The sequence below is a fragment of the Bubalus bubalis genome, chromosome 3 (assembly GCF_019923935.1).
Source record: "Bubalus bubalis isolate 160015118507 breed Murrah chromosome 3, NDDB_SH_1, whole genome shotgun sequence".
Lineage (NCBI taxonomy): Eukaryota > Metazoa > Chordata > Mammalia > Artiodactyla > Bovidae > Bubalus > Bubalus bubalis.
Window position 1 is genome coordinate 86,535,765 of NC_059159.1, and position 15,490 is coordinate 86,551,254.

Consider the following 15,490-nt stretch of genomic DNA (forward strand, 5'->3'; position numbering starts at 1 on the left):
AGGAGGGAACAAATGTGGTGGATAGATGTTCTTGTCTGTTCCTTCCAGCTAAATGGTAGCCTGACATAGGGTGTGATTATAGTAGTTGTAATAATTCTGGGCTTCCCAAGTGGCTCAGTGGTAAAGAACCCACCTGCCAGTGTACAGGAGATGCTGGAGATGCAGGTTTGCTCCCAGGGTGGGGAAGATACCCTGGAGGAGGAAATGTCAGCCCACTCTAGTATTCTTGCCAGGAGAACCCCATGGACAGAGGAGCCTGGTGGGCTACAGAGTAGGACAAAAAGTTTTCTTGCAAAGAGTCGGACATGATTGAGCAACTGAGTGTGCAGGCAGTAACAATTGTGGTTGGTGGTGCTATTACTGATGATGATGTAGCAAAAACTGTGTGTCAAGTAGTAGTGAGGGTTGTAATGAATTAGCTCATTCAATTTTTACACAACCCTGAACAGGCAGTGTTGGTTGTAATCCCCATTTGATGGATGAGGATACTGGACCATAGAGAGATTAAGTAACTGATTTAAGTTAGTGAGTGGCAGAGCCAGCTTTTGAGATGATGCCACCTGTCACCTTATTCCATGCTGTCAATCCCACTATGTTGTTTGACCCTCTTACCAACTTAGCAGGTCATGGCGCCTGAGCAGAAGAAGCTGGTCTTTCAAGGGAGAAAGGTACAATTTGAAGGAGGACTGGATCTGTCTTTCTGGCAGTCGGCAGTCTAGACAAGGATGAGGGGGCGAGAAAGTACAAAAGTTTGTGGAGGAAATGGTGTTTCTTAGACTCCAAGTGCAGTAGAGGCCAGAAAGGTAGCTGGAGCATTCCTCTGAATGAGAGTCCATGGATGCCAACAGACTCTACTTCTGTGGCTCTGTGGTCTTCAGATTTGTACTGATATCTCAACTTTCACAAGTTCAGTTTGTATCAAAAGATAATTTTAGGCATATTATAAAAATTTACTTTTAAAAATAAACCTTTTTATTTATGCTCTTTACATGATGCTCTTAAGTGTAGTTGATGAATAAATTTAACATTTTCATACCAGCCACCATTCATTAAAACAAAAACAGATTTTTAAATTGGAAACTTATCTATCCCCCTTAACCTTGAATTGTTTTTTATCCTATTCTCTCCTCCAGCGTTTATTCAAATGTAATACATGTTTATGTTTCAGAGTCTTTTGTTGATTTTCATGTCATAGTTATAAAAATGTATAAAAACTTTAAAAATGTCTAGTATCTGGAGAAGGAAATGGCAACCTACTCCAGTGTTCTTGCCTTGTGAATCCCAGGGACGGGGGAGCCTGGTGGGCTGCCGTCTCTGGGGTTGCACAGAGTCGGACACGACTGAAGTAACTTAGCAGTATCTGTAAGAATTACTAAATCTAGAAGTAGTTGATTAAACATTTCAATAGTTAGTAGAACAAAGTTGATGAAAATAGCATGATTATACTACAAATTCTGATATATGATAAATAAAAATAAAAAGTAAAAATATATCTCTTTTAAAACTTATCTCTTACAAGTTATTCATATTTCAGTAGCTGATAAAAGATTAGTCATCACTTATTTTCTTTTTTTCCCTCTCCTTCCTTCCTTTCTCTCTCTCTTTCTTTTTAACATATGCAGGGACTAAAAAAACTTGTTCCCAAAAATGAAAATGGGAGGAGTATTATGTCAAAGACAACAAATCCTTTGGACACTTTCTGAAGTTACATGGCAAAACTCACACAATGATCTGTCATCAAAAATTAGGTTTAATAATTGGCTGAAGACTCAAAGCTTGGATCCTCATGTTTTGTTTGAAGCAATCTGGCTTGAAGAAGTATTTGCTTTCTTGTCTGTAGAGGCTGCTATTTCTTACATGATTCTTTGCACTCCGACCAACTTGTATCAAGTGGCTGTCCTCTCTGGTGCCCTGAAAGTTTTGTATCCCTGGTGAGATGTCTGAGAAGTGTCCTTACTTGAGCAAGCGAGGAAAGGGCAGTTTAGGAAAGAAATGGTGACATTTCCAGCCATGTCATTTTTGGGACAGAGGATTCGAAGCAGTTGAAGATGGAGAAATTGATTTCTTTCCTCTAGAACAGTTTTCGTGTACCCTAAAGGGTAAACATAGCCCAGTTTGAAGACTATTGTTGTAGGATGTAGTGTATTAGTGAAGTTTAAATTTATTTGCTCAGCTCTACGTGTTCAGGAATTCAGTTTTAGCTTCTAGAAGTGTCATTTGGGTGCTTGTATACATTTAGACTTACATGGGAGACTGGTTTTTACACCAAAATGCTATTTCCAGCATGAAAATCAACTGGAGAATCCAGTTTAAGTTTAGATTGAGAAGATGATTTGTGGGGTCCGTTACGTGAGCTTCAGGAGGAGTGCTGGCAGAGACTGGGCTGGCCACAGTGGGGAGGGTGGTCGGTCATGTGGCCAGCTTGTCATTGTTCCGTTCCCTGAAACTCTTAGTTTGATATGAGCCTATTACTGGGCCTAGCTCTAGTTTGTTAATTAGTTAGGGATAATTGAGATATATACATTTACCTTAGGCATTTTAACTGAAAACATAAATATACCCTATTATCCAATATCCTGAGGAATGATCATTTAAAAAAACGAGTGTCTGTATATATATCTCCACTGATTGGGGTTCTGAGTGGTTTTTCTGTGTGGTTTCTCTTGTGTTAACCACATACTAATACATCATTCATTTAAAAAATGAAGCAAGAATTTGAAGTTCTGTAATCTGAGGTTAGAATCTTTGCAGATTAAAATTATTCTTTTACTTCTAGTCTCAAGTTCTCTTCCCAAAGTTGTTGGAAAGTGAAAGTGAAAGTCACTCAGTCCTGTCCGACTCTTTGAGATCCTATGGACTATACAGCCCTTGGAATTCTCCAGGCCTGAATACTGAAGTGGGTAGCCTTTCCCTTCTCCAGGGGATCTTCCCAACCCAGGGATCAAACGCAGGTATCCTGCATTGCAGGCGAATTCTTTACCAGCTGAGCCAAAGTTGTTGGGGCCGATATTAATTTAGATGCTCCCCTTCACTGAGTATTTGCAAAAGCATTTGCTTTGTTTTTTTTTTTTTTTAATAATGCTTTTCACCCTCATTTCATTCTTTAAAGGTAGTACTTTTCACTTTCATTTCATTATGATTACAAATGCAAATAGTTACCACACACCCCACCGTAAGCCCCCGCTCCCCCACCCCGAAAAACTCAACAGAACCAAACCGGATTGGGGAATAAACAAAATGCTTCTGGTAAGTATATTGTTATGCAGGAGGTATTCAGTAGCTTTAAGCATTTGCTATATGGAGGCCATCACGTGTGTATATTAAAGAGGGAAAGTAGGTGCCCTTGTCAGAGTTTTGCCCAATAAATAAGAATCTTTCTCATTGATTTTCTTTCCTATTGCATGTAATGTTGTCTGTTGTAATGTTCTGTGAACATATTTTATTCCTATCACCTATCTTTGGTGTTCAGTAATTTATAAAAGAGTTTTAAAGGACGGTTGCTTGAATGTGGGACTGGTTTTATAAGTGTACTAGCAGCTTTTCTCTGTCAGAGAGTGGTAACAGAACTTGTAACAACTTGTATTCATTTATATTCAGCCAGGCTATGAATTTTCTTAAATAGAAAACAGAGGTCTTTAAAAAATTGTGAACTAAGATTTTTTTTTCCAAAGGTGAAATGAAAGCAATACTGTACAGGAAATTAAATTTTGGGGTAAGGAAGTGAAATTGGTCTGATTGAAATCATTAATGTCTCCTTAATGAAGAGTTGTATGAAAAATGTTAGGCAGAGAGTGTGATGCTAGTTAAAAATCATAGATGTGAAATTTATTTAGTTTGAAAAAGCAGTGTTTGGAATTGAACAGAGAAGAAAAGGAAAATTTTTATAGGAAAGGTATCATCATTTTCAAGGATATAGAAAGCTACTGGGCTGTTATAATTGATTTGCTTTTGTTTAGAGAAAAATACTTGATTCAAAGATTTGTGATAACAGTTTTTAAAAATTCGTGTAACTTATTTAGTATTCTAGAGACATTTTCCTTGCTAGAAGTGTTGTGAATGTCTGTATTTGCATTTTGTAAATTTAAAAAATATATACTGTTTCCTGCCTTCGAGAAGTTAGGAAAGCATCTAATGTAGTTCTGAAAACTTAGTTACACATTCAGGCTCCAGTTTGTTTCCTGTGTTCTAGATCTGTAAGATAAGAGTGTTTAAAAGTTCAAGTAATTTGACCAGCTTCATTGAGAAAGCCCCAGTGAATACTGACATTAATATTTGGAGTTGAATATTCAATCATAGGTGAGGGATAAAACCTGTTCTAAGACTGAGGCAAGAAAATGAGCAATATTCTATATGTATAGGCAAAATGTTGATGCAAAGCATAGAAGCTGATCTAGTAGGTGTTCAGTATTTGTTGAGTGTTAGGGATGAGTTGGGGCTTCCCTGGTGGCTCAGAGGTTAAGGCGTCTGCCTGCAATGTGGGAGACCTGGGTTCAATCCCTGGGTCGGGAAGATCCCCTGGAGAAGGAAATGGCAACCCACTCCAGTATTCTTGCCTGGAGAATCCCATGGATGGAGGAGCCTGGTGGGCTACTGTCCACGGGGTCGCCAAGAGTCGGACACGACTGAGCGACTTCACTTCACTTCACTTCAGGGATGAGTTGAGACCAGCTGGCATTGGTGGACTTCAAGAGTATGGATGAAGATTCTGATTTAGTGTGTTCAAGGCACCTAAAGCCATGCCCAGTATATGGCTCCTCTGTCCTTTGTTGTGAATGAGGTATGTGCAAAGACAAGGACTGCAGCCTCTTTGTGGATATGAATGTAACTGCCTCGAATTATTTTGGAAGAAGAAATAACCAAAGTGAGAGCCTCCTGTCTCTTTTTCCTTGATGAACCTGTTTTCTACAGATTTATACTTAGTGTTGAGAATTGAGGGCTTTTTTGTTTGAAGCTACATTTAAAACTTCTCTGAGATTCATGCATGGAGTTAAAGTATAAAAGTGTGACCATAAAGCAAGGACTTCCTTCTGGATTCTGACCTCTGGTGGTGAAGAATAAACACCCATAACTGACTCATAATAAAAAGTCAGATTCTCAGATTTTCTCTGGTACTTTCTGGATATCTAATGCAAAGAATATCCTTATTAGAAAAAGTGTTTTAGTGTGTGTTTTTCAATTTTTGTGTTAAAAAAACTTTATTTTTCGGCATAGGCTTTTTAATAAACCTATAATAACATTTAGGGTGTAGTGTTATGAGGCTCATGACTAAAACTGGTTTGTCTTTGGGATCTTGCCAGGGGAGAAAAAGATTCTATGTGATTTTTTTTTTTTAACTAAATACTGCAGTCTTGAATTTGGCTTCTTAAACTTTCTATTAAAATTATTTTTCAAGTAAATTAAGGCTTATTTGGATAACAAATTGCAGTATTGCCCAGTGTATACATTAATATATTACTTGTGAAGAGTGCCACGGTAGAGTGTTTGGGGGCCTTAAAAACAACAGTTGATCAGAAAATCAAAGCTTATCCTTGATGTCGTACCAGTTATTGACCTTCTAGGTTCTGTTCTCATCCCCTTCACTCTCAAAGTTTGTTACCCTTTTAACACCCATAAAAACTCGTCAGGGAGATGTCTTACCAACTAGAGTCTTAGCTGGTAGTGGTGCCAGAGGTAACAAGGTGATTGTAATGATAAAGGTTACTGTCTCTCATGTGAGTGATGTCAGCCATAATTAAAAATAAATTAAAATTTTGGTAGCTTAGGAAATTAAAAGGATCATTTTTTTAAAGGTGGCGCTTGCTACCTGGTATCTGCACTCTACCTTGGATCTACTGGGTGGCCTTCTGCAACTTGCTTAACCTTATTTTTTCTGCGTTAAATAGGATTAAGAATGCTGCCTTTTCTAGAGTGTTGTAAGAAGGCTCTGATATGACTGTAAAGTTCTTCGCAAACAAGCCTCCAAGTAATAAAGAAAAATCTTAAAACGTCTTTGTTTCTGTTGCCTACTATCCTCCCCCAATAAACTTCTGAGGACTGATCAGAGTTCTAAAAGGAAGCTGGTTACAGTGTGTCAGGAAAAAAGCATGAGAAATAAGTAATCCATAAACTTTACAGTCATAAGGGTACCCGGGTGGGTGGATCTGATGACTTGGCAATTGAGAAAGGGAAGCAGGTGTAATTGTTGATTTTATCAGAGCAGTTGTGTGTGTGTGTGTATGTGCACATACGGGGATGGGGATTGAGTATAGACATAACAATTAACATTAATTTCAAGAGGCTATAAAAATCGACTCTATATAAATCTCAGGCAATATTACCGTCTTCATAGGGTATGTTATTAATGCTCAATAAAAATGATATCAAATTCTGTTAACATAGAGCTTGTAATAAATATGTGGTTTGCTTCCTTTCATAGAATTTGTATTTGGGGGCCTCCAGGTAAATCCCAGGGACGGGGGAGCCTGGTGGGCTGCCCTCTATGGGGTCATACAGAGTTGGACACGACTGAAGTGACTTAGCAGCAGCAGCAGGTAAATAGTTTGTATATATTATCACTGGGAGTTTATGAAAAGTTGATTTTAGTATAATTAACTCCATGTTGAATACTGAACTCATAAACGGTACCATCTTGGTCACTAAGCAAGTTGTTTTCAGATTCTGGAATTTCAGCACTTTTTAGCTTTGAAGGTTGCTTTGGGTTTGTTTTTGAATTGAAAATGTCACAGGGAAGGATGGTTGTTAAATTCATGACCAATCAGGAGAATTTATAGGGCTCAGAATGTTTGGTAAATTCCTTCAATTAGAACATATTTCCTCTGGACTTTTCCCAAGGAATGCCGTTCCAAGTAATAATTTACTGAAAGGGAATCGAAAAAGGGAAATATCACCTTTGGGGCAGGAGGCTGAGGGGGTGGGGGGTTGAGTAGAGTACTTTAAAAGCAGTCTTTCCTTTGTAGAATAAAGAGTTGCATAGGCTGTAAGAAGAAGCTCATTCAATTATCAAGTATGGGAGTACCTTAGAAGTTAGACCAGGTATGGTATTATTCTTGGGGGGCCCAAGAATAAATTCCAGAATTGGGGGTGTTGTACTTTACCTTCATGTCTGTTGGCTGCAAAGACCATTTGGAAATTTTAGCCAAGATGTTTCTTTACCTGTTAAATTTTATGTTCCTTTACCTGTTAAATTTTCATAGTACTTTTTTTCCTCAATAGTATTAGTCATTTAAAGAAGACTTAAATATATTAAACAAGCTTTAACATAGTAAAGCGGAGAAGGCAATGGCACCCCACTCCAGTACTCTTGTCTGGAAAATCCTGTGGATGGAGGAGCCTGGTAGGCTGCAGTCCATGGGGTCGCTCAGAGTCGGACACAACTGAGCGACTTCACTTTACTTTTCATTTTAATGCATTGGAGAAGGAAATGGCAACCTGCTCGTGTTCTTGCCTGGAGAATCCCAGGGACAGGGGAGCCTGATGGGCTGCAGTCTATGGGGTCGCACAGAGTCGGACACGACTGAAGCGACTTAGCAGCAGCAGCAGCAACATAGTAAAGAAATCAAATATATGATATATATTACATATGTAATATAGATATATCACATATATATAGATATATAATATATGTAATATATATAAAGAAATCATACATACGTATATGTGTGTATATGTATACACACATATACGTGTGTATATGTATACACACATATACGTATGTATGATTTCTTTATATATATTACATATATTATATATCTATATAGATATAGGTACATACCAGTGTCAGTAAGGAAGAAATCTAAATGGAGGAAAAAGGTGAATTATATATTGCATTGACCAAAAAGTTTCTTCATTGACCAAAAAGTTTTTTCTGTAAGGTGGTTAAAGGGAAAAACCCAAATGAACTTTTTGGCCAACTCAATAGAAACACGCAGAGTAGAACATGGTTAAATACCTGTCTCTGATTTAGGAAGGGCTGCATATCTAGGTTCTTTTTTCTCCTCTTTCTTCCACTTGGGTGTCTCCTTATTATTTATAAGCCACCTCCCTCATAAAGTGCTTTGAGCATTTAGGGCAAATAAGAGGAGTGAGACTTGAAACAGTTTGCAATTCATTATCAGCCCTAAATATATAACAGTATGGGATTGGAAATGTTGTCTAAAGTGGAATTGTGAGTTTTCACATTGTAGGTAAGATTTCAGTGCATGCTTCATGCACCCATAACTCAAAGTGGTTTGGAGTTTATCATATTGGGAGCAAGGACCTGGTTCACAGGTTCCTGTCCATCACTGGTAAGCCACAGGATTTCTGTTTTGATCAACATTCAACTATATGAAATCCCTGGGGTTGGAGAGGGCAGAGGGGGTAGAAATTCCCTAATGTGATTGTATTTAGGGCAGAGGGGGTAGAAATTCCCTAATGTGATTATATTGACAATGTTCTGGAACCAGATTTCCTACCTATGTGTGCTAAATAAAGAGACAAAGATCACAGTGGAGAGATCACTGGGCATCTTTGGGCGGCGAGGTTGGGAGAAGTATTATCTATCAGGTTGGGGTTTGAGGGTCTGGGTAGTTAGTGGTCTTACGTTCTTCTCAAACCAGCCATGGTGAATGCTACAGTCTTGGCTGTACATTGTAGTGGTTACAGTATGTCCTGTGGAGTCAGACTGTTGGGGTTCAAATCTCAGGTGTTGTTCTGCCAATCACCCGTGTGACCTCTCTTCATTTAAATGTACTTTCCTTACTTTCCTCATCTTCGAAGTAGGGGTTATAACATATTTATAGAGTCAGAGTGCAGATTCAGCAATATATGTGAAATATGTAATGTAGGCTTGGAACAATTCCTGGCACAGCGTGACACACATGTGTTAGCTATTGTTGTTATTACTATTATTATTACTCTTTAAGAGTTAGTCGTTGCTGCTATAAACCATGTTTTTAATGTGGTAACGGAAATGCTGTTTCTTGGTAGAGAAAGCAAAGCCTGTTGTCAGTTCTATCTTTCAGTCCAGTGTTTGGATCCACACCCATTATAACTTGTTGCCTTTTCTCTTTTGGGAAGCTTCCAAGGAGGCTCTCATCATTTATGGGTGATTTGAGTGATTTATGCCTTGTCCAAGGAAGGCTGTACTTGTAACACCTTGTTTAATTTTATCGTTTTTGTTGATGTCTTTGAGTAAAATGAGTATGTTGGTCAGTCTGAGCAGATTGAGGTTCCCAACAAAGAATACCGTTCATGAGTAACTTTCAAAGACATTCACGTGAATAGTTTCCTCCTTTGCAGCTCTTTGCTGCCCTTTTATCACCCTGCTGCCCAGAATTCCCAGGAAAGATTATACCTGAGACAGAGGATGACTTTTTTTTATTAAAAAAAAAATTGAAATAAGTTAATTTACGACAGTGTGTTAGTTTCAGGTGTATGGCACAGTGATTCAATTATATATATTTGTGTATATTCTTTTTCGGATTCTTTTCTATATAGGTTAGGTTATTGCAAGATATTGACTATCACTCCCTGTGCTATATCCAGTAGGTCCTTGTTGTTCATCTTTTACAAATAGTAGTATTGTATCTGTTAATTCTAAACTTCTAATTTATCCTCCCCTATCTTTCCTCTTTGGTAACCGTAAGTTTATTTTCTATGTCTGTGACTCATTTCTATTTTGTAAATAAGTTCATTTGTGTCATTTTTTAAAATTCCACATATAAGTGATAGGATATTTGTCTTTGTCTGACGTACTTCACTGCTGCTGCTGCTGCTAAGTCGCTTCAGTCGTGTCTGACTCTGTGCGACCCCATAGACAGCAGCCCACCTGGCCCCCCTGTCCCTGCGATTCTCCAGGCAAGAACACTGGAGTGGGTTGCCCTTTCCTTCTCCACTAATTATGACCATCTCCAGGTCCATCCAGGTTGCTGCAAATGGCATTATTTTATTCTTTTTTTTAAGGCTGAGTAACATTCCATTGTGTGTGTGTGTATCCATTCTTTATCCATTCATATGTTGATGGACATTTAGGTTGCCTCCATGTCTTGGCTAGTGTAAATAGTGTTGCCATGACTATTGGGGTACATGTTTCTTTTCGAGTTAAAGAGTTTTTGTCTTTTCCAGGTATTTGTCCAGGAATGAGATTGCAGGACCATATGGTAACTCTATTCTTAGTTTTTTAAAGAATCTCCATACTGTTTTCCATAGTGGCTGTACCAATTTACATTCTCAGTGACAGTGTAGAAGGGTTCCCTTTTTAGAGGGTGGCTTCTTTTGGCTTTTACTCTTATAAGGACCATTCCAAATGGATGTTAGGGCAATTTCACATAATTAGGGCAAGCATATTTTACCTCTGGTGTTTCCAACAATTAACTATTACAATGAAAATTCATTTACCGTAAGCACACCAATGGGATGTAAAATCTAATCTGCATTTAGCACTCGCCCTGGATGACTTACACTTTTTTCATTTCCTATTTTTCCAAGCATCAAATGCTGACTGCTTTCCAGAAAAACAAAAACAGCTTCCTTGGGGAGAAGGAACTTCTTGGCTAATCTGGGACTGTAGCAATTAGATACCTTGAGAGTCATCATAAATGAATGTTGTAGGACTAAAGGAGAATGAAGACAGAAGAAACTGATGCCTTTTCATGTTCCTGTTAGAAACGCTTGCCGTGCAGTTTGATAGTCACTAACTCCTGGTGTTTGTTGAGCCCCTGAAATGTGTCTCAGGGTGAAAAATTGCATTTTAGATTTTATTGAATTTTAATTAAATTACAATTTAAATCAGATTTGATTCAAATTATTAGAAAACTGTAAGTATGTTTAAAACAACTTGGGTATGTGAATCTACTTTTTCAGCTGTAAATTTTTTGAATCCTAGATACTTGTCAAGTAGATGCCAGTGAACATTTAGCATCTAAATTGAGATGTACTGTAAGTGTAGAGTATACACTAGATTCTAAAGACTTAGTATGAGTGAAAGGATGTAAAATGCCACAATAATTTTTAATATTAATTTCAAAAATATCTTTACTTTTTTTAAAAAAAATGTGGCTACTAGAGAATGTTCAATTGCATGTGTTGTTCATGTTCTTTTTCTATTGGGCAGCGCTGTATGAGGTTGTTTCCCCCTATCTGTGTCTTTGGAAGCTTTTTAACATATTCAGATGTTCCTGTGTTTTGGGAGATCATGTTCTGGAAGAGTTCATGAGAAATAAAAATCATCTGGAAATAAAATGATGAGGTTAATGTTTATTGAATATGAAAAACAATCTCAACCCTGAACCCTTTTATGATTCAAATGAGTGTCTTACAAGTAGATTTACTGCTGCGGTTGATTTAAATCTAATAGGGTTAAAGATCCATGACTAAAACATGAGGTCGTTAAATAAGATTTTAGGTATAAGTAATATATTCCTGTTGTATATTCCTGCTTTTGGCCACAAAAATATATATAACAAAATATGCCCTCCCAACCATTTCCAATTTACAGTGAAGTACTGTCAACCACATGTATGTACACTGTGCAGCAAATCTCCAGAACCTGCCTCTGCTTCCTGCATGACCGAAGTTCCACACTCACCTAACAACGTCCCCCCTCCACCCTCCCCTAACCCATGGCAACCACCATTCAACTTTGTTTCCCTGAGCAGATTTGACTACTCACGTAACTACCTCATGTAAGTGTAATCGTGGAGTATTTGTCTTCCTATGACTAGCTTATTTCACTTAGCATAGTGTGCTAGAGATTTATCCATGCTGTAGCATAGGACAGGGTTTCTTTCTTTTTTTTAAGGCTGAATACTCTTCTAATGTATGAATATACTGTGTTTTCTGTATCCATTCACCATCCATATACATTCATGTTGCTCTGTGTACTTAGTCGCTCACTTGTGTATGACTCTTTGGGATCCTATGGACTGTAACCCACCAGGCTCCTCTGGCCATGGGGATTCTCCAGGCAAGAATACTGGAATGGGTTGCCATGCCCTCCTCCAGGGAATCTTCCTAACCCAGGGATCAAACCCAGGTCTCCCACATTGCAGGTGGATTCTTTACTGTCTGAGCCATCAGGGAAGTCCTACTTAGTTATTATGAGTAATGCTGGAAGTCACACAGGTATGCAAATATCTCTTCAAGATCCTGTTTTCAGTTCTTTTATATATATACCCCGGAGAAGGCAATGGCACCCCACTCTAGTACTCTTGCCTGGAAAATCCCATGGATGGAGGAGCCTGGTAGGCTGCAGTCCATGGGGTCGCTAAGAGTCGGACACGACTGAGCGACTTCACTTTCACTTTTCACTTTCATGCATTGGAGAAGGAAATGGAAACCCACTCCAGTGTTCTTGCCTGGAGAATCCCAGGGATGGGGGAGCCTGGTGGACTGCCGTCTATGGGGTCGCCCAGAGTCATACACAACTGAAACGACTTAGCAGTAGCAGCAGATATATACCCAAAGCGGGATACTAGCATACAGAAGTTGTATTTTAATTTTTTGAGGAACACCTATACTGTTTTCTGTAGTGGCTGAACCAATTTATATTCCCATCAATAGTGTATACAAAGGCTCCAATTTCTCCTCATTTTCAGCAATATTTATTACTTTCTTTGTTTCTGATAGTGGCCATTCTGACAGGTATAAGGTGATGTCTCGTTGTGGTTTTGATATACATTTCTCTGGTGATTAGTGATGTTGACTATCTTGTCATATGTTTCTTGGTCATTTATATATCTTTTTTGAAAAACGTCTATTCAAACCCTTTATCCATTTTTAAATCGGGATATTTGTTTGTTATTGAGCTGTTGGAGTTCTTTGTATATTCTAGATATTAACTCCTTATCAGATGCATGGTTTGCAAATATTTTTTTCCCATTTCATAGATTGCCTTTTCACTCTTTAGATTGTTTCCTTTGTTGTGAAGAAGTTTTAAATTTTGATATAGCGCATTTGTGTCTTTTTCTCTTGTGTTACCTGTGCTTTTTTGGTGTCATATTTAAGAAATCCTTGTCAAATTCAGTATCATGAGGCTTCGCCCCTGCCCACGTTTTCTTTTAGGAGTTTTATACTTTCAGGTATTACATTTAGGTCTTTAATTCATTTTGAGTTAATATTCGTGTAGGATGTAACTTAAGGGTCCAACTTCTTTCTTTTGCATATGGATATCTAGTTTTCCCAACACCATTTGTTACAGAGTCTTTTTTCTCAGTGAGTAGTCTTTGCTCCTTGTCAAAGATTATTTGACTGCGTACCCACTCCATTGGTCTGTGTGTCTGTCATTATACCAGCACCGTACTGTTTTGATTATCTCATTAGAGTAATTTTTAAAAAGCATTGAGTTTTTTTCATGTTTTTAAGGATCTCAGTAGGACTGTTTAGAAAACTCTATTCTATTGATAATACCTTCTCTAATTCTTTATAATTTATAACTTGCTGCATTTTTTGTATCCAGTATCTCTTTCCCAGAAGAATAAGGGAATTTGTATTTTCTTTTTTCCCTTTTACCTCAAGCATGTTTAGAACAATGTAGGTATGTGAATCTACTTATCCAAAGGGATGGCAGATGGTGTAAATTTAGTTAGGAATGCTTGCCTTCTCGGGTATTCCTGATCTTCAGATGGAGGTGGGAAGACAGGGAGGATGGTTGGGATTGTTTGATATGCTGTACAGTAGAAATGTGGTAAAAAAAGATGAAGACTTTGGAGCTAGATTGCCCAGGTTTGAATTTTAGCTGTAAATTTTGGCCAAATAATTGTTTTTTGCATATTTGTTTTAGTTTCCTCATCTATAAAATGAAGTTAATGTTAGAAGTTCTGAACAGGAATGTTCAGAAATTCTCACAGGAACATTCAGAGGGCAAAGTGAATTAAATACAGTGCCTGGCACATACTAAGTGCTATATAAGCGTGTGTTTTATTACTCTGAATATTAAAAACTAGAACACTTGCTAAATTCTTGGGTTCGGAGGTGACCAGCCTTTCTAGTTCCACCAGAAATAATGAACAAATCGGGCACACATTATTTCTGTCATTGAGAACTCTTAACACCCAGATGGTGTAACAGGAGTTATACAGTCTTAGATCAGGAGGTTTCCAAATCTTTTAATGATTATATGAACATTACATTTATATTAAGGGATATTACAAATGTTGCTGTGTGGTTTATCATTTGTCTTCGGGCTTGTAATTAGTTTTTTAATGTATGTGTAAAACCTAGGGTAAGATGAAGATTAATGTATTTGAACAGCATAAACCATGGTGACACTTTGATATTGAAGTGCTTATAATATGCCATGTCTGTCAAATAAATTTTGCAACTTAGACTTTATTTTCACACTGCAATAAATCATCTGAAGGATCTTAAGTTTTAAAACTTAATGGTAGTGCTTTTAAATTTCATTTTCTTGGTGTTTTAATTACATTGAACTTTTATAGCTTGTGTTGCTTTATTTGAATTATTCCAAAATTTGAAAAATAAACAGATGAAAGTTCACATTGGAACCAAGGAGGGACAAGACTCCTTCACTCTCCCTCATTCCGCCCCCCCCTTTTTTTTTTAAGCTGTAAGTAATGAAAAGTCTTAAGTGTTCGTTTATTAGAAAAATCTTGGACTAGAGCTTATAATTCAAGATGTTCATGAATGGTGAGATGATCATCACTAGGGAAGTAAAAGCATTCTTTGAATAAGAAAGTGATTCTAAGATTTCTTGTACAAAAGGAATGTTACACATATCTTTCTCTACATTTTACATTAAAAATCACATCACCCCTTCCATTAGACAAATGGAATATTTTCACTTTTGTAGTATACATCTCTGGCACCAAGGGAGGCACACCTGTGTATAGCACCAGTCCTCTGTAGTTATTGTTATTTAGTCGCTAAGTCATGTCCGATTCTTGGCAACGCCATGGACTGTAGCCCTCCAGGTTCCTCTGTCCATGGGATTTCCCAGGCAAGAAGACTGGAGTGGGTTGCCATTGCCTTCTCCAAATCCTCTATGGTAGTAAACATTGATTGAATTGTAGCAGTTTCTTGCCCAGCTGTAATAACATTGAATACTTGTCTGTTTTCTCCAAGCCATTTTGGAATGTGTAAATTTTTTTTAATATCTGCCATTAACTGAAAGGTAAGTGTCCATGAATGCTTATGTTGAATACCTCCTACATGGCCTTAAGTAATTGGCTATTTAATGGCTTCCCATTGATAGCTTGACAGTGGGCAGTACAGACACCTAGGTTTCATGCTCCTGGATGTTTGTGTGGCTGAGAAACCCTGGTCATAAGTGAAAAACCAGATGGTTGTCCTTCACTTGGGCTGCCGATCTTAGATGCTCTACAAAGCTGCTCCTGTCTATAAATGTAGCACTTATATTTTCTGCACAGTATGTGCCTGTTGGCAGTGTTTTTGTTTTTCTAGTTAAACAGCCACTACCTACAGGAGGAGTCACATACCGGAGCCGAAAAGAAATAGCCTTGGCTGTCGTATGAAATAATTTTGTAATTCAAAA

General features: G+C 37.8%; 1 protein-coding gene and 1 long non-coding RNA gene across 3 annotated transcripts in view; both read left to right on the forward strand.

The window, feature by feature from the left end:
- LOC123332789 overlaps positions 1–12,217 on the forward strand; it is a 43,294-nt gene extending 31,077 nt beyond the window's left edge. Inside the window, exons 2-4 of the long non-coding RNA XR_006549823.2 lie at positions 6,416–6,530; positions 10,105–10,139; positions 10,468–12,217. This is a non-coding gene — a long non-coding RNA (uncharacterized LOC123332789). The remainder of the gene's footprint in view (positions 1–6,415; positions 6,531–10,104; positions 10,140–10,467) is intronic.
- Positions 1–15,490, forward strand: part of MLLT3 (MLLT3 super elongation complex subunit) — a 289,539-nt gene that overhangs the window by 62,797 nt on the left and 211,252 nt on the right. The window lies entirely within an intron of this gene.